The sequence below is a fragment of the Pantherophis guttatus genome, chromosome 2, assembly GCF_059756535.1.
Source record: "Pantherophis guttatus breed Tessera chromosome 2, ASM5975653v1, whole genome shotgun sequence".
Lineage (NCBI taxonomy): Eukaryota > Metazoa > Chordata > Lepidosauria > Squamata > Colubridae > Pantherophis > Pantherophis guttatus.
Window position 1 is genome coordinate 255118887 of NC_142064.1, and position 19975 is coordinate 255138861.

General features: G+C 41.9%; 1 protein-coding gene and 2 long non-coding RNA genes across 3 annotated transcripts in view; 1 reads left to right on the plus strand and 2 right to left on the minus strand.

Annotated features, from left to right (window-relative positions):
• LOC117667942 (neural proliferation differentiation and control protein 1-like) overlaps positions 1 to 5477 on the minus strand; it is a 61364-nt gene extending 55887 nt beyond the window's left edge. The window contains exons 1-2 of the mRNA XM_034421560.3: positions 5346 to 5477; positions 3720 to 3806 (exon numbers count right to left, since the gene is read on the minus strand). The gene's annotated coding sequence lies outside the window, so the exon portion shown is untranslated. The remainder of the gene's footprint in view (positions 1 to 3719; positions 3807 to 5345) is intronic.
• A 3887-nt stretch (positions 5478 to 9364) lies between these two features.
• On the plus strand, positions 9365 to 10989 carry LOC117667941 (uncharacterized). Its single transcript, XR_004592178.2, has 2 exons — positions 9365 to 9663; positions 10914 to 10989. It is a non-coding gene; the product is annotated as an uncharacterized LOC117667941 (long non-coding RNA).
• Positions 10271 to 19644, minus strand: LOC117667940 (uncharacterized). Its single transcript, XR_004592177.2, has 3 exons — positions 19540 to 19644; positions 12612 to 12715; positions 10271 to 10439 (listed from the first exon to the last, which is right to left on the minus strand). It is a non-coding gene; the product is annotated as an uncharacterized LOC117667940 (long non-coding RNA).
• Between the last annotated feature and the right edge of the window lie 331 nt (positions 19645 to 19975).

The following is a 19975-nucleotide window of genomic DNA, read 5'->3' on the forward strand; positions in this document are numbered from 1 at the left end:
AGTCCATATGGTCAGCTACCCAGAGTTACACGTGCTTGGTGATTCTGCTTCATCAATAAATGGACCCTCTTTCCAATCAGCCTCCAGCCTCCATTTTGTCTCCAGTGCCTTTTTGTTTTACAGATTAACAGAGTTGGAAGGGACCTTGCAGATCATCTAGTCCAACCCCCTGCCCAAGCAGGAGACCCTACATCTGCCTCTACCTAGGATCAAACTCACAACCTCCTGATTGTGAGGCAAGAGCTCCACCTCTAGACCACAGCAGCTGGAACTTATTTCTCCTGGATTGGAACTGAACCAGATGGATATTTCTTCCAACATAAGATCTTAGTGGAAGCATCTGAAACACTTCAGGTGGTGATGGCTCTTGCTTAGTCCCATGTTTTGAACTCTCCTATTGGACAGCTGGAAGGAGTACTGATTGGTTCATGGTGTTTCCAGAGCATTCTCAAGAGTTTTCAGGATGGCCATCCTAAAGAGGGTGGAAGGTAAACTCTAGAGCTGTGAGGGACAAGAGTATAAGGACCCATATATATGCAATGTGGGGGGGGGGGGGAGAGAGAGAGAGAGAGAGAGAGAGAGGAGAGAAAAGTGGATAACTGCTACTGAGACATGGAAGTTGGGGATATCTATGGGAAAGGCAAAAGTATGAAAATGGTAGCCACAACTGGATGCTCAAAGATTCATCTTTTTCTGTGTGTTTTGGAATGCATGTGATCCACATCAAAACAGGAGAAATTTGATTGCATGTTGTGGTTCCCCTCTTGAATTTTTTTAACATACTGTAGATATACTTGATATGGCTAAAAGGGAGTCTAGATTCTTTGGCAGTCCTTTACGGACTTTCTGTTGGGACTGAAAAGATGATGTTTTATGCATTTGTTTATAGATAAAGAGATGGGATACAGGATGAAGAGATAAATGTTTGTGACCGGAGGGGTTAAATAGTAATAACTTTGTTTATAGTTGTGATGAAGTAACTTCTTTATATTTTTTCCTTTCTTTAATATATTCATACTTTTTCCTTACATTTTTTTCTCTTTATTTTTTTCCTTTTCCTTTCTCTTTCCTTTTCCTTTTCTTCTTTTCCTTTTCAATTTTTACTCCTTCTTTCCATTCTATTTTCTTTCTATTTCTATTAAATTTAACAATTAGATTAACAATTATAATCAACATTGGCTTTTGTGTAAAAAAATTATTTATTGAAAAAAGATTAAAATACAAAACATCAAAATATTAAAAAAAAATAAAACCACAACAGCGAAGACATTAACAAAAAAGTGTTTTAAAAACAACAACATATATACATACACATGACATCCTCCCCAACTGAATGCTGATTGGTACAATACAACAATTTTGGTTTCTCATCCCTTGAGAAACAGGCCAAAATAATTTTAAACTGTTAAACTACTGAATCTACTTACAAATTGTTAGCCTGTCCTTGGTAAACTATATTAATAACAAAGTAGTTAACAGAAAAACAACAACAATGAACATATATAATCAACATTCTTAAGAAAAAGTATATGTAACAGAATGATTGATACCTTAACACACCCAGATAAGAAAACAGATATGAAGGGCCATTCTTATCTTCACAGGAAACATGTCACAAAACAAGTATGCAGAACTGGCTTTCCCACTCAAAAGAGGCAGGTGCTGGTACATCCCATCTTTTAAAAGATAGCCTCCACAAAAACTGGGGCAGGTGGGCTGATTTTCAACACCAGCAACAACAGATCCAAGCCATCATTTTGAATAATTTAATTTTGTGAATTAGATTGATCAGCAATCTGGTTAAAGTAATCATCACAAGGAGTTTACAGTGCAGACCCAAGCTTGAAGGATCATGGCTTTGGCTTCCAATCACAATTACAAATAAGATCATTTATCAGCAGAAGGAGACTGTAATAAGCAGTTAATTTGACCCAAAATGATTTGCATTGTATTGTATGTAATCATAATACCACAGGAAGTAAGCTTCTACTAAGAGCTTGCAGCTTGGAATCATAACCTAGGTTCGACAGGGGTGTCGAACTAGATTTCTTTGAGGGCTGGATCAGCATTGTAGTTATATGTGGGCTGGTGGGAGGAGGGGGGGAGCGGGGGGGGAGATGGGACGGACACCTTCCTGCAGCCAAAACGGGGCATGGGGACCGCGGGAGGCCTCTATGCAGCCTGTTTTTGGCCGGCAGAATGCTGCTGGAGGCCAGGGAGACCGAAAACAGACCGCACGAGGCCTCTACACAGCCCGTTTTTTGCCGGCAGAGTGCTGCAGGAGGCCGTGGAGGCCAAAAATGGGCAGTGGGGGGGCACATGTGGTCCATTTTGGCCGACAGAGGCACCGTGGGCCTGTCCTTTGATATTTCCAGGCCAGCCCTGCGGGCCGGATTTAAGCACCCCGTGGGCCTTGAGTTTGACATCCCTGACTTCGAATAATGTTTCTCAATTTTAGCAAGTTTAAGATGTGTGGACTTCAACTGCCATAATTCCCCAGCCAGCTACATCAAACGGATATTGAAGCACCCATATCTTAAACTTAATGTCAACCGTCCCATTAGCATACACAGCAAAAGAAACTCCTGGGACCATTTTTTTTAACCAAGAGTATAACTTCACTGATAGATCCATACAGCACAGAAGAAGCGAAGTTAACTCTGAGGATTTTGTGTGAAAAACAGCATAATTAATTTTCCCTTTTTCCCCTTGGGCCAGACCTTGCCCATTGTCCACCAATGGACATGTTCTTTTTGTTTTGGGAAATGAGTCTGTGCCTTTGGAAGGTTCCCATCACACGGCCTTGAAGTGTCAGGATTTTCTCAGGCTGCAAACGGCTCACATAAATTCCTCATCTCCCTCCCAGCTTCCAATACATTCCAAGCATTCCCTCCCCCCTCCCTTTGTTTCTGTTGTCAAGTTGAGAGTAGACAAAAGTGTGTTATGAGTCAGTCTTGACAAGGTTAAGAAACGCTGAAGTAGAATATTGTATTCAAATCAAGCTTAGGAGAGAAGGTGGTTTGCACAAGCTTCAGAATGTACAAATGCATCCTTCAAACTTATTGAAAGCACATTAAGTTACAAAGGAAGAATCGCCAAGAAAAAACTCCTTTTGTTCAGATGTTCAGAGTAAAATTTGTCATTATGAAAGTTCTCCCTCATGAAGAAATACAGGTAGTTCTCGACGTCCGACCACAACTGAGCCCCAAATTTCCCTTACTAAGCAAGACAGTGGTTAAGTGAGTTTGCTCCATTTTATAACTTTTCTTGTCACAGGTATTAATTGAATCCCTGCAGTCGTTAAGTTAGTATCGCGGTTGTTAAGACAATTTTGCTTGTCAGAAGGTCATAAAAGATGCTTGACGGAAAATCGCAAAAGGTGATCACATGACCACAGGACAATGCAACCGTCAAAACTACATGCCAGTTGCCAAGCATCTGAATTTTAATCACGTGACCATGAGGATACTGCAATCATGTGAAAAATGGTCACAAGTTACTTTTTTCAGTGCCGTTGTAACTTCAAACAGTCACTAAGCAAATAATTATAAGTTGAGGACTACCTGAATACCTATAGCATATATAACTGATATATTTGGTAATTTAAAAAAAAAATCAATAACTCCTTCTACTGAGCAGCTTATGGGCTAAAATCTAACACAAGGGAGATAAAACAGGATGAATGGAGTTTAAATAACAAAGAAATTATATTTACCTACTTATTTGCTTAAAATTTGCATGCCTCCCTTTGTAATCACATGGGTAGCTCGCAAGTTTCTCTTCACGATCAGGAATCCCACTGAATTCTATTTATTTTAAGAAAGCCATTACAAAGAGAAATATTTATTGTAGTTCGTAAGTAAGACCATGGAGCCGTGGAAAATATAGAGCAATTATTTCTGCTCCATTTCCACAGGCACAGTTGAATATTGAAACTATGCTAATGCTCATGCTGATAGTTGAGCAATATCTTTCCATCAATGGTCCACCAAGTGACCTGTATGGCTGGTTCCCATAGAGAAGAACCGGTTCCAGATGTTTCCAAAAGACGAATGGAGGTGTTTCATAAGAAGCAGCGATGAGATTGAGAAGGAAGAAGTCCTTCTAATAGCTTGAATAAATAGATCCATCTGCCTACTTTACATATGTTTATCGTTGACTTGGAATTTCAACTTTTACCTCTTACAGGCAGCCGAAAACAGTACAAACTTTTTAAAAATTACACATCCCTCATATATTCTTCTGCATCAAGTTGGATTTCTTCTGGCCACAAACACATCAGTGGTGGGTTGCCCCCGGTTTGGACCGGTTCGCAAGAACCGGTAGTAAAACTGGTGGGAGGCTCCACCCACCGCCCCGGATGTCGTCATAGGCGATCTGTGCATGCGATCCCGTTGCGAACCGGTAGTAAAGGTAAGTAGAACCCATCCCTGAAACACATCCCATTTGTTTAGTGCAGGGGTGGGGAACAGGGGTGGGTTCTACTTACCTTTACTACCAGTTCGCAACAGGGCTGCGCACGCGGGGAAGTGTTTTCATGACATCAGAGTCAGTGGGGGGAGCCTCCCGCCGGTTTTACTACTGGTTCTATAGAACCGGTGCGAACTGGGGGCAACCCACCACTGGTGGAGAACTATGGCTCCTTTATGACTTGTGGACTTCAGCTCCCAGAATTCCTGAGCCAGCCATGAGAATTCTGGGAGTTTTTTTTTTTTTTTAAATTTGATTTATATGCCGCCCTTCTCCGGAGACTCAGGGCGGCTTACAATGCATTAAGCAGTAGCCTTCATACTTTTGTATATTTATACAAAGTCAGCTTATTGCCCCCACAAACTGGGTCCTCATTTCACCTACCTTAGAAAGGATGGAAGACTGAGTCAACCTTGAGCCTTGGAGAGATTCGAACCAGCAGAAATTGCAGGCAGCTGTGTTAATAACAGGGTGCACTAAACCACTGTACTATCAAGGCTCTTGAAGTCCACAGGTCATAAAGGTTCCCCCACCCCTGGTTTAGTGGATTGAAAAGAGCAAGTCTTTGCGTTCTTGTGCTCTCTGCTTTTCTTCAGCTAGTTTTTGCTTTGTCCTTGCAGCACAAGGTGCAAATATGGATTATTATGGTTGAAGGATAATGTAGGCCTCTTATGTGTGAATTTAAGACCTTCTTTTTCTTTTGGCATATCATCCCTTCTGATAATGAGGTCCTAGAGAGCTGATTATTTTTTTAGCCTGAGAAATCTCTTTGGAAAAACTCAGAAATCCCCAGATAATATTGCAACTACCTCTTTCCTTGCAAGCCCCCATCAATGTCATCATGTTAAAGCATCGAAATGACGCAGATGCTTCACCTGTTTGACGGCTAATGTGGCGTGCGAATATTCCGTCATCGGAAAGAGATAATCAAGCAGATGCTTCTGGCCTTTGCCTTAACATTTTCTCAGTTGGGTCTCCTGCACCATTTTGTTTTTGGGGCCCTGCCAACTACTGCCATAGCAACTATCTCTCCTGGTTGCCATTGGTTTGTCAAGTCTGATTCCCTAGTTGCCATGGCAATGGAATGACTTCAGGGACAGGAATAAGTTCCATCGCTGTTTGATGGAACAGGATGCAGTCGCTGATGGAGAGATTAGGGTACCAAATATGATTAGGGTACCAAGAAACTTTCCTAAATGTGTGCTATGCTGAATTTTTTAAAAAATCACTTAGATAGAAAAATATTACGCCTCAAAGAAGGAATTGTCCTGAAATTCCTGATATTTTATCACGGGAGTGAGGAGAGCAATATTCATCAGACATATACAACATGCTTATATTAATACTAAATATTAATAATACTGATAAAGTAGCATAAACCTAACATTTCTCTTCTTTACTTTAATATAAGAATGAATATAAGAAATGAATATGGTGGTAAGTTTAATTGTTAAGACACAAAGAATTTTATACCCAGATGACACACTGTTTAATGAAAGATGGAATGTTTGTATTAAAAGAAAATTTATAAAATAACTGTAGACATGCAATGAGGGAATAATTAAATTATCTATTGATTTACAACAAAGGTGGGGAGGGATCCCACTGACAGATCTTGCTGAAAACTGGAAATGAGAAAGCTAATGCAGGTAGATTACAATTGGACCCCAAATTTATGCTGCTAAGGGAGACATTGTGTTTTGCCCTATTTTACAACCTTGCTCTCCACAGTTCTTAAATGAATCACTGCATGTGTTAAGTTAGTAACATGATTGTTAAGTGAATCAAGCTTTTCCATTGACCTTGTTTGTCAGAAGGTCACAAAAGGTGATCACATGATCCCCAGGACACTGCAACCATAAAAAAAAGTGCCAAAATTTTGATCACAGTTGTAAATGTGAAAAATGGTCATAAGCCACTTCTTCAGTGTTGTTGTAACTTTGAACGGTGATTAAATGAATTGTTGTAAATCGAGGACTACCTGTAATGTGGAGTATCCTTTCCCTGTCCTTGTGTTGATGCCAGGGGATTAATTCAGAAAGCAAGTTGGATTTGATATGATTTTAGTGATCCATCCATTTCTTGAAAACCTTTTGAATGCTTAGATAATCTTCAATTTAACAACCCTTTGAAACTGGGGGTTCTTAGGACCCAGATCCAAAGTTCCGACAGTCGCCCAGCCCCACACAGTCATATGACTGTATGTCAGGCAGCCAGTTCTGCTTAATGACCCCATGATTCACTGAACAATTGCAGTGATTCATTTAACAACTATGGCAAAAAAGGTCATGAAATTAGACACAACTCACTTAACAATCAGCTTGCTTAACAACAGAATTTCTGGTCCTAATTGTAGTCGTAAGTCAAAAAGTACCTATAAGCTCCTTAATACCACGTACTACCTTGGTAACAGTGGTGGGTTGCCCCCGGTTCGGACCAGTTTGCAAGAACCAGTAGTAAAACCGTCGGGAGGCCCCGCCCACTGCCCTAGATGTCATCATCAGCAATCTGCGCATGCACAGAAGCAAGTCACGCATGCGAGCGAAGTGAGCACACGTGCGCGATCCCGTTGCGAACTGGCAGTAAAGGTAAGTAGAACCCACCCCTGCTTAGTAAGTATTAACATATTGGCAATAATGATAAATAAACCTGCCATTCTATTCACCACAACTTCCCTTCCCTCCACTGTCCACTCCCCTCAACACGGCTCACATAGAAACATAGATTTATGCCCCTTTTCATTATAATTTAATTTCTGCATATAAGGCATTGAGTTTTACAGTTTTGGGGGATTCCTGTGCAATGAAAAAAATAACAATAATAGCAAGAACAGCTACAAATATGTGGGATGAAATTCAGCTGTCTGTTTGTGTGACCAGAAGGTGATACTAGAATTTTGTAATTCCATTTTGTCTCTGGCGTTCTATTTTGATCACATCTAAAGAAGCATATGCAGCTATTTTTAGCATTCCTTGCCAACTTGAGCTGTTCTGCGATTAAGATTTGAGAGAAATCTTTGCAATTGGGAGTTTCTTGCCTCTTGCACAAGGGGCGTTTCCACAGCCCTGGTTTTCACTCTGTATTTGATCCCAGTCCAAGGAAAGGGGACAATAATTAATGAAACCTAACAGTAGATCGTGGTGTTACAATCAATCTTTAGTCTGACATTCTGACACTCATTTGGACAGGTAGTCCTCGACTTACGACCGGTTGCTTAGTGACAGTTTGAAGTTGCAACAGACCTTTCTGGGAAATACTTATGACCCAGATTTGAAGTTCTAATGGTCACCCACCCCTACATGGCCACACTTCAGGTGCTCGGCTACCAGGCTGCATTTATGACCATTTGCAGCGGCCTACAGTCACAGGACTGCATTTTAAGTTTCTTTTTGTTAAAACTGCACCCAAAGTGAACCATTAGTCCACTTAATGACTGCAGTATTTGCATAATAACCTCTTTATGATTATAGCATTCACTTAATAACCACCATAAAAAAGGTTGTAAAAATCAGATCAGTCACATGGGTGATCCGATTTATGACCATCACGAGTTATGACGGTGATGGGCAGACTCCATTATGGTTGTAACTTGAGGAGTAGTGTGTTGCTTCATAACCTTTCACTGTATTGACATCACAGTGGCTTGCAGGGACCCCTGTGCTTACTAAGTAGTTGGAAGCAAATTTTCTATTTTCTTTACATCAGATAATCTTGAAACTCTTGAGCAGAGGTCTTTAAACTTGGCAGCTTTAAGACTTGTGGATGTCAACTCCCCAGAATTCTGGGAGTTGATATCCACAAGTCTTAAAGCTGCCAAGTTTGAAGACCTCTGCTCTTGAGGGTAGAGAAGGACCCTCATGAACAAGTCAAGTTCATGTGAGCCTTGGTAGTGGTCTAAGGCACCCTGTTATTAAGCTGGTTATTAAGACCAGCTGCCTGCAATTACTGCAGGTTCGAATCTCGCCAAGGCTCAAGGTTGACTCAGCCTTCCATCCTTTCTAAGGTAGGTAAATTGAGGACCCAGTTGTGGGGGCAATAAGCTGACTTTGTATAAATATACAAAAGGATGAAGGCTATTGCTGAGCACATTGTAAGCCGCCCTGAGTCTCCGGAGAAGGGCAGCATATAAATCAAATTAAAAAAAAAAAAGTTCTCCTCTACCCAACCAAGAGAAGACTGGACCAACCCAACCAAGAGTCCCCGATTGGGTGATTGAACCTCTGCCTGCAGTCGCCTCATTTTTACTTTTTGGAACATACCCTTTGGGGATCCCTGAGAGCTTTCGTTGCAATACACATAAAAAACAAGCAGATCTGGACATTTTTTGACCATATGTTGGGAACGCCCCTGTAAGCATCTGTGTGTTTTGAGCTGCCACAGCTCCCAAAGCTGCCAACATCCTTTTAAATCCAAAAATACATAACCAGAACACGCTTCTCTTCATTCACACTTTCAGTGTTCTTTGTGGACCTTGTCCAGACCATTGTCTAGGCCAATCCAGACCATGCTGGCTGGGGAATGCTAGGAGTTAAAATCCATACATCTTCAAGGTTGAGGAATGCTGGTCCAGACACTTGCTGGAAAAACAGAGAGTGGGAGGTAAAGAAGGAGAGAGGGGGGAGGGAGGGAGAGAGAAAGAAAGAGAGGGGAGGAGGAGAGGCAGGAAAGGGAGAGAGGAGGAAAGGGACAGAGAGAGAGAGGAGAGTCAGGAAAGGAATAGGGGAAGAGAGGGAGAGGAGGAGAGGGAGAGACAGGAAAGGGAGAGGGGAGAAGGAGGGAGGGAGAGGAGGAGAGGGAGAGGAATAGGGGAAGAGAGGGAGAGGTGAGAAAGAGAGAGAGGAGAGAGGACATAGTTGTTAGGGAGAAGGAAAGCTGTCCTACTGGGATGGATTATTCCTGCTGTTTTTATTTTTATTTTTTCAAAAATCCCAAGTAGCAATGATGCTGGCAGAACAACATGACAACATTGTCACAATCAGATATTTTTTCCTAACAGTTGCATAGATGCCTCAGACAGCCTGTGTGTGAGAGAGACGGGGAGAGACAGAAGATGGGCTTCTTTGACAGAATGATATGAAAATTCACCCTGCTGATAAAAGGAGGAGAATCAAGCCAGACAATCTCTTTCCAAGGCTATGAAACTGATTAAGGTCAAAATCATTGATAAAGCTGTAATAATCTCTTCTGCCTTAGGTAAGTTGTAGTGGACTCTGACCAGGGACTGGAAAGGGTGGGAGGTAGGAAAACAAAACCAACAGAAAAGCAATTTACTTCCAGTCTTAATGTTGCAAAATCCTCTTGAGTTTGGATAAACTGGGTTTAAACTAGAAAAACATATCAATTTAGTCCTTGGAATGAAGCAATGTAACTGGAAAGGGATGGGCAGCTTCAGAGCCAGAAATGAGTGGTATGAAGAATGTGTGCGATGGAACCCAGAGATGAAAAGATAAGAAATATTAGATGTGACTAAATAGCTGGAAAGGTGTATGGCTTTTCTATGGAGATGGAATCTCATACTTTCCATAATTTCACCCATTTTCATTTCCTCCCTGGAGTAGGCAATTATTGCCTAGTCTGAACCTGTAGCTTTTGATATAAGATAAATAATTACATAAACATGTGGTTAGCATGCTACCTAACCTGTGGCCACGTGATTTTGAAGCTCCCAGAGCAGAATAAATTAAGAGAAAGAGTGACGTGTTGCATTACAGCCTTTCAATCATACATTTGCCAACTCAACAAGCCAACTCAACTTAGTAGCTCCTTTCTTAGACACGTCAGAAGAAAGCCAACACAAAGATTCAGGTCAACATACTTTTATTTTTTGGGGGAATTTTAACCCAATATTACATGGAATTATTTAACAATATAGAAGATCTCTGCATATCAAGGATGGCGAAGTCCATCACGACCTCAATCTGTTTTGTTAGGTCCTGGTTTGGGTTCCTCATAAGGATGCTCAATCACTTCTGAAAGACAAATAAAGGCCAAAAGGTCAGAGGTCAGGAAAGAACAGGAAGTAGATTTATTGAATGAATAAGAATATTTACTAGGTGAATGAGAAAGCTGAAAGCTATTGGTTCATTGAGGAGAAGAGTTGAAATAGGAACTTTTCTCCTCAATGAACCAATAGCTTTCAGAGTTGAAATAGGAACTTAGGAGTAAAATGATTGGATTCTCTACCCCAATGTTTTATCAATCTTGACAACTTTAAGTTGTGCGGACGTCAACTCCCAGAATTCCCTAGCCCCAAAACAGTCTGGGATATTGCCAAGATTGAGTAACAGTGTTTAAGAATTCATTAGTGATGAAAGAAACTAGAAACTTTACTGACAAGCTGTTATGACCTCTTTTTTGTATTTTATTTATTCTTGGATTGACTTTATACACCCAGTATAGCTGTAATAAAGTGGTAAATAAGGAATTCTTCATTTTGTATCAAGGCCATTGAGCTTCCTGATTTCCCAGAATTCTACTCGTCAGGGACCATAACAAGAATAAATCCAAGCATTTGGCACATTGAATGAATATTCTGCGAGTGCATTCCTAATACACCAGGTAGTCCCTATATCAGACAAAGCTATTCTTCATTGGCATCCTTCAGTCTCAAAAGACTATGGTATCGTGCTCTGGAAAGAAGTCCTAAAACAGCATCTAGTGTGACTAAAAGCTGTTTTAGGACCTCTTTAAGCTATTATAGCTATTATAAAGCTATTATAAACTGAGTCATCTGCTGTGCTAATCCATGGTTTACTTAGTTATGGCGTCCTGACTAAACCATAACTGGCTGAATTCCCAAAATATGATAAGCTAAAACCAAGAAGTGACATGACATCTTAGTTGAATATGTGACTTCAGTCTTTAAAACAAAATGGGATGTTCATTCACAACTTATAGCCATTTATCACCGTACACTGTGGTTGCCCATAATTAGACATATTGGAAGTTGCTGTGCGTAAGCAAGACACCAAGATTTGGAGAAGGGCTCAGGCCAACAATTTCACGATGTCACCCCTTAAGTGACATAATCATTTCATTGGCCTGCCTGTTGCCTGCCCTGGAGGTCATTAAGAGACACACAACTACAAGGAGGGTGTTGAATCCATGCCTCAAAGCCCGAAGAAACAGGACAGCCTATATAAAATCAATTCAATGCATAAAACAGATTTTGAAACGTGGGAAGATTTATCTTTTGATCATTAAGATATCCGGTTGTCAAAACATGTCTAGCAAATTGTATTATCAATGCACATGTTTTAAGATACAGTGGTCTGCTTAACTTCATTTGATAAGTCTCTGTATTTTCCTTCCCTGTGTGCTTTTCAATGCAGCTGGAATTAACCCACACCCATACAATATTTTTTTAAGTGAGTTGGGGCCTTGAAGTTGCTTGTGAGAGTTCATTTCCAGAAACAGCCTCCCCTGAAAAGAAATCACTTGAGCTCTTTTGGTCATACTACAGGTAAAGGTTCTCCTTGCACATACCATATATGATATTCGTTCCTGACTCTAGGGGGCGGTGCTCATCTCTGTTTCAAAGCCAAAGAGCCAGCACTGTCCGAAGACGTCTCTGTGGTCATGTGGCCAGCATAACTAAAGGCCAAAGGCTCACGGAACACTGTTACCTTCCCACCAAAGGTGATCCCTATTTTTCTACTTGCATTTTTTACTTGCTTTTGAACTGCTAGGTTGGCAGAAGCTGGGACAAGTAACCGGAGCTCACCCCATTACGTGGCACTAGGGATTCGAACCGCTGAACTGCCGACCTTTCAATCGACAAGCTCAGCGACTTAGCCACTGAGCCACCATGTCCCTGCTATACTACAGGTAAATTAGTGAATTATAGTATTTTTTTTTAAGTTGCACCTCTTAAAACAATACACTCCTTTTGTTTTGCTTTGTAAATGTGCAGCTTCCTTGCATATCCTCCTCCCCCATTCCTTGAAGATGCTGAAATGGCTACTTCACCAGGATTTATTTATTTAGCGTATGATGCTAAATATCCTAACCAGGATAAGACAGTGGGATTAATCAAGAGCTAACCATAGCTGGTCTTTAGAGCAGCTTTGCATAAAGCTTTATTAAGGCTAATCTGTATCTAGTATAAACAATGAGGCATTTTTCAACAACCCTTTTCTTACCTTTGGTCTTGTCAAATACCCTTTTTACAGTCCTCAGGGCTGACCTTACAGCATTGGCAACACAATCCATGTTACACATCTTGTCAGCTTGTCAATTACAGCACCTGCAGGAAGATATGAAGATGAAATGCTATCTGAGCCGGGTAAATCTGGACAACCAGTGGATGTTAAGAAAGAAATACAAATCACTCTTGCCACCGTCCATCCACCGTCCATCCAGTGGCCAGCTTGCCCTAGGAAGGAACCGTATTGGTTCCACAACAACCAAAACAAGTATATATACAGGCAGTCCTCGACTTGCAACCCTTCATTTAGTGACCATTCAAAATTACAACGGCACTGTAAAAGTGACTTATGCCCGTTTTTCACACTTATGACCATTGCAGCATCCCTTTGGTCACGCGATCAAAATTTGGATACTTGGCAACTGGCATGTAAATTTATGACCGCTGAAGTGTCCTGGGGTCACGTCATCCCGTTTTGTAAACGTCTGAAGAGCAAAGTCAATGGGGAAGCCAGATTCACTTAACAACCGCGTTACTAACTTAAGAATTGCAGCGATCCACTTAACAACTGTGGCAAGAAAAGTCGTAAAATGGGTCAAAACTCACTTAACAACGGTCTTGCTTAGCCACAAAAATTTGGGGCTCGATTGTGATTGTAAGTCGAGGACTACCTGTATATCCTATATTTCCCCCTAAAGACTTCCTTGGATTGACTGAAGTTGCACCTTTTTCTTGATACCTTTAAGAGGTTGTACTAAATGTTGGATGGAAGCAGCAAAAGATTCTTCCTTCAGTTTTGTGCCATACCAGAAAATTGCCTTGACTTATTTATTTTTTTGTATGTCAGGTTGTTATAGGAAATACAAAATATAGGGCTATTAAAAAAATAAAAGGGTGTTCCGCCTTTTACAGATTAACAGAATTGGAAGGGACCTTGTAGGTCATCCAGTCCAACCTCCCCACCCAAGCAGGAGACCCTACACCAGTGATGGCTAACCTTTTTGCTGTCGCGTGCCAAAAGTGGGGGGAATGCGGGGGGACACGCATGTGTGTGCCCACACCCATAATTCAATTCCCCCCACGACCCATCCCCCACCACATGCATGTGTGACCCCCCCCTTCGCGATCCCTCCACTTTTGGCACGCGACGGCAAAAAGGTTACTGGTGGGCCCGGTAGGCCTGTTTTTCACCCTCCCCAGGCTCCAGAGGCTTTCTTGGAGCCTGGGGAGGGTGAAAATGGCCTTTCCCACCCCCCTGGAGGCCCTCTGGAGGCTGGAAATGGCCCATTTCCTGAGTTCCGGTGAGCCCGAAAGGCCCGAAAATCAGTTGGCCGGAATGCTGGAGCTGAGCTAGGGCAACACTTGTGTGCCCACAGATATGGCTCCGAGTGCCACCTGTGGCACGTGTGCCATAGGTTCGCCATCACGGCCCTACACCATTTCTGACAGATGGCAGTACAATCTCTTCTTGAAAGCCTCCAGTGATGAAGCTCCCACAACTTCTGAAGGCAACTTCTGTTCCATTGGTTGATTGTTCTCACTGTCAGAAAATCCCTCCTCATTTCTAGATTCTAGGTTGAATCTCTCCTTGCTCAGTTTCCATCCATTATTCCTGGTCTGGCCTTCAGGTGCTTTACAAAATAGCTTGACGCCCTCCTCTCTGTGGCAGCCCCTTAAATATTGGAACACTGCATCACTTTGCTCTTGCCATCCCTTAAAATCCACCGTCAATTCAAAAATTAAAATACAAGGGAAGCAAATAAAAAAAAAAAGAAAACAGTAAAAGCAGCAGTCAGAACGGTTCCGAAGTTTTTAATAGCATACAGGCTTAAAATTAATGTACTGTCGTTAGTCCTCAATTTATGACTGTTTGTATAATGACTGTTCAAAGTTATGACAGTGCAGAGAAAAATCACTTACAACCGGTCCTAAAACCAGGTGCTTGGAATCCAGTATGTATTTGTGAGGGTTGCGGAATCCTGGGGATCATGTGATCACCATATGTGTGACTTTCCCAACTGGCTTCTGACAAGCAAAGTCAATGGGGGAAGCCGGATTCACTTAAGGACCACATGATTCATTTAAGGATTGCAGTGATTTGCTTAACAACCACGGCCCAAATTTCGTAGAATTGGGCCTGGCTTACTTAACAGCCACCTTGCTTAGTATCAGCATGGTTCTGGTCCCAATTGTGGTCATAATTTGAGGACTACCTGGAAGTGATTTGAAAGTCTGAAAAAATAAAAACAGAGCAATATGTTCATAACATCCAGGATTCACGTTGCAACATTTTGTAATGTTGCTGGACCATCTTCAAGTGACAGCATTGCTGTAAAATCTGCTCCAAGAATCTAAATGAGAATCTACTTGGGCACATAGTGTAATGGGATTAACAGAATAACAGAGTTGGAAGGGACCTTGGAGGTCTTCTAGTCCAACCCCCTGCTCAAGGGGGAAACCTTCCTCAGGGTACCTTCGGCTAGACAATGCCGACTGGTGACCCCTAGGGGGAGAGACTTCTCTGTGGGAGCCCCTACCCTCTGGAATACGTTATCCCTGGAGCTCCGGATAATCCCCGACCTCCGAACCTTCCTCCGGGCCTTGAAGACCTGGGTCTTCCAACGGGCAGGCCTGGGTTGACTCTAGACTGATTTTGTAGCTTTTTAAATTCTTGAATCTTAAATTTGAATTGGTATTCCCACGTTTAACCTTATTTATTGGATATTCTGTTTTAATTTGTTTTTTAACTTTTGTATTCTCTGTTTCTTATTGTTGTGAGCCGCCCTGAGTCCTTCGGGAGAAGGGCGGCATACAAATCCAATAAACAAACAAACAAACAAACAAACAAACAAATAAATAAATATCATTTCAGACAAATGGTTGTTCAGTCTCTTCTTAAAAACATCCAGTTTTGGAGCACCCACAATTTCTTGAGGCAGGTTGTTCCACTGATTCACTGTTCTCACTGACAGGAAATTTCTCCTCAGTTCTAGGTTGCTTTCCTCCTTGATTAGTTTCCATCCATTGCTTTTTGTCCTGCCTTCAGGTGTTTTGGAGAATAAGTTGAACCCCCCCCCGCCCTTTCTTTCTGGTAGCCCCTGAGATATCGGAACACTGCTACCATGTCACCCCTAATCCTTCTCTTCATTAAACTAGACATACCCAATTCCTGCAACCATTCTGTATATATTTTAGTCTCCAGTCCCCTAATCATCTTTCTTGCTCTTCTCTGCACTCTGATCTATCTCTCTGTAAGTAGGGTTGTGACTGGCATACCAGCCTAAAACAGAGTTGTGCAATCAAAGCGCTGCTCCTTTTTATACGTGTTGTGGGTGCCACACCAATAAAAAAAAATGGGGCAAGGCTTCAATCCTGTGGTAGCTGCCATCTTGAACTCCCTCTGCAGGTGCTCCTGCTGGCAAAAAAAAAAAAGGTGCTTTGTGCCATGGAGAATGTTGGTAACTCTAACGATAAAGATGACTCAAGAAGAATCTTCCCAGTCTTGGTTGCAGAACAGGGCAAGCAGCTCTTGCCACCCACCACTGGTGATTCTATCATATCTAGATTGAGCTTCTCCTTCTTGACCTCATTATTCAAGCCAATTTATTTCACTAGATTTGTATTCCATCTTTAAAATAAAGCCAAAGCTGGGATACATACAGGTAGCTCTCAAATTACGACCATAATGGTGCCTGTCCATTATAATTGTAAGTTGTTAACAATTACAAATAGTCCTCAATTTACAACAGTTCGCTTAGTGACCAAGAGCCCTCGTGGCGCAGTGGTTAGAATGCAGTACTGCAGGCTACTTCTGCTGACTGCTGGCTGCCTGCAGTTCGGCAGTTCGAATCTCACCAGCTCAAGGTTGACTTAGCCTTCCATCCTTCTGAGGTAGGTAAAATGAGGACCCAGGTTGTTGGGAGCAATATGCTGAATCTGTAAACCGCTTAAGAGAGGGCTGTAAAGCACTGTAAAGCGGTATATAACAGTGGTGGGTTGCTACTGGTTTGCCCCTGTTCGCCCAAACCGGTGGCGGTAGCGGGAGGCTCCTCCCACCTACCCGGAGGTCATCAAATATGCTCTGCGCATGCAAGCTGGCATGACTACACGCCAAAGGTGCACTGAAAGCTGTTATCTTCCCACCAAAGTGGTCCCTATTTTTCTACTTGCATTTTTTATGTGCTTTCGAACTGCTAGGTTGGCAGAAGCTGGAACAAGTAATGAGAGCTCATCCTGTTACGCAGCACTAGGGATTTGAACCGCTGAACTGCTGACCTTCTGACCGACAAGCTCAGCATCTTAGCCACTGAGCCACTGCGTCCCTTCATGGCTTACTTACACACATGCAAAATCCATGTTAACACCGTCCCCTGTCAGTACAGAGAGAGGACAGCAATCCTGACTAAATTATAAAGGAGCCTCAGATCATCTGCCCCTTTAGAACAGCCCTTTTAGCTCTCAAGTCCTCCAAGTTACAAGACCAACATCCCAACTTATACAGCACCAGATCTGAGGAAAAACAACCTTCCTTGTGAATGTATTTAAAAGTTCGTCTTTGCATAGAAGTAATTTAAGAGCCTTGGTGGCGCAGCAGACTAAGTGCTGTTAAATAGCACCAGCTGCCTGCAATTACTGCAAGTTCAAATTTCACCAGGCTCAAGGTTGACTCAGCCTTCCATCCTTTCGAAGTAGGTAAAATGAGGACCCGGTTTGTGGGGGCAATAAGCTGACTTTGTATAAAAAGAACACCGCTTGGGGGGGGGCGAAAGCCCTACTAAACAGGTATATATAAAAGTATGAAGGCTATTGCTTAACACATTGTAAGCCGCCCTGAATCTCCAGAGAAGGGCGGCATATAAATTGAACCAATAAATAAATTATATCCCAACTGTTTGTCTTCACTATACCTCAAACTGATTTAAGAGCTAAGGGATAGGTGTGCCCTTACTGGAAGTAATTGATAAAAATAATGTTGCTGTTATCAGGAAGAAAGTTTAACCTAAACTGGTCCTCATATAATGGTCTTCCTGGAACACTTTTGTCCTCGTTTTGGGGACAAGAGGCACCATGAATCTCTCTTGTAGAAGCCCTTTCCTCCTCTTTCCCCAAATAATGACCCATCATGAAGGACCTCTACCACAATTTATCTCTGGTGACATCCTACGCATTCAAGACTCAGCAATTCACCTGCTACAAGATCCAAATCTTTTGGGTGTCCTTCTTTGTCTTCCTGTTTGTTTATTCTCCCAAGTCCTGAATCTCAAGTTTTAGTGATACCAATTAGCATCAGAATCAGAGATCTCTGCTCTAATTACCTAGCTAGGTGTTTCCTAAACAAATATCCACACCTGGTACTTTAGCAGCTAAATAGCCTTGCAGGTGATGTAGCATTTCGCTTACCTCCCCAAAATGTTGCTTCTTGAGCATTCATGCTGGGGGATGTTCAAAAGGGGAGTGGAGTCTCCATTCCCATCCCCAATATAAATGCACCCCGTAACTACCTCTCTTCACTCCTGTCCCTCTGCCACTATTATCTCTTTCTACTTTCCATTTACTGAATGGAATCAGTAAATCCATTTACTGAATACTTTCCTTCCTTTCAGAAGAAGGAAAGCGTTTGGAGGCATTTCTTAAAGGGTAGTAAGAGGATTGGAAGTAATAAACAGACTAAATGGGTTTATGAATCCTCCCTATCCCATATTTTAGCATCTGGGCTGTATTTTCTTTCTTTGTTTTTGTAAAAGGGGAAACAAAAAAGAAACACCTACAAGCAATGATCACAATGCAAGGGATTATCACAGACTCTTCTATTAAAATTATATTATTGAAAGAGAGAGGGGGGGAAGGATGGAAGGAAAGAGGGAGGGAGAGGGGGGAAAGAGAGAGATATGCAAGGAGCAAGATCATGTGTAAAGAGTCCTTGGTACTCTCTGAGCTTGGTGGTTTTCTTGCAGATGTTTCATTATCAAAACTAGCTTAACATCATCAGAGCTGGTGCCTCATAGGTGCTAGGGCTAGGTTACACCATCAGGACTAGCACTGATGATGTTACTAGTTTGGGTAATGAAATGTCTACAAGAAAACAACCAACAAAGCAACCAGAGAGCAAAAAGGATCCCTCATCTCAACCTTGAGCTACAAATATTCTATTATTGGATTGTATTGCAGGCTGACTCTGCTCACTGCCAGGAGTTCGGTCCTGACCGGCTCAAGGTTGACTCAGCCTTCCATTCTTCCGAGCTCAGTAAAATGAAGACCCAGATTGTTGGGGACAATATGCTGATATGGTAAACTGCCCAGAGAATGCTGTAAAGCACTATGAAGCAGTATATAAGTCTAAGTGCTATTGCTATTGCCATCCATTAGAATGGAAACATGATAGAAAGTTTCCAGCCAATTGATGATTTCAGATTATTCCTGCAAATCCACTAATATATATACATACATACATACATACATACATACATACATACATACATACATACTATATATTGGAAGCAAAAGTAGCCATGATTCTCCTTTCCTCTTTATCTTCCTCTATATTTCCTTCTTTTAATCCTGCCTTTATCATTTTTATAAATAACCAAAGGCAGTGAACATACATCATATTCCTTCCTCCTCCTATTTTCCCCATATCAACAACCCTGTAAGGTGAATTTGGCTGAAAGAAAGTGACAGGCCTAAAGTCACCCATGCAGCTTTCATGCCTAAAGTGGGACTAGAACTCACCATCTCCTGGTTTCTAGACTGGCGCCTTAACCACTGTGCCTTAACCACTAGACCAAACTGGCTTTCAAAGTACTTTCTTTGCCAATAATCTGACGTTCTTATTTATCCATTCCACTTTGATTAAAAACCCATCTGATCCTATAGTTTTTTTTGTACAGCCTTAGTTCTCTTCTCCCCTTAAGGTTCCTACTTACTCAGAAAGATTGTCTTCACTTTTCTGGAGCTCTTCTCCTGCTGATGTCCTGGAGAATTTTAGATGGCTTATGTACCCAGCTGCTGGATCCATCCATCCTGCCCACACTGGGGAGGGAGCAATTACACACATGTGCAATCAATTGCCTCTTTCACAATGTCTTTGAAGGATAATAAACTGATCTGACTAATCTCCACTCACTATAACCTGCTTACAATCTGTGGGTGAAGGAACATTTAATTTCAATCTCGTCGTGACCTCTTTGGGGAGAACTGGAATGTATTCTTATCTGATGCTTGGTGAGATCAGCACAGACACACAAAAAGACACACATGTCCAAGATAGATCCAAGCCCTGTTCAGGCCTTTTGTTGAATGCCTGAAGGACGCAAATTAGAGATGGAAGAGGTGACCATGCTGGCCCCATCCTCTTTCCTT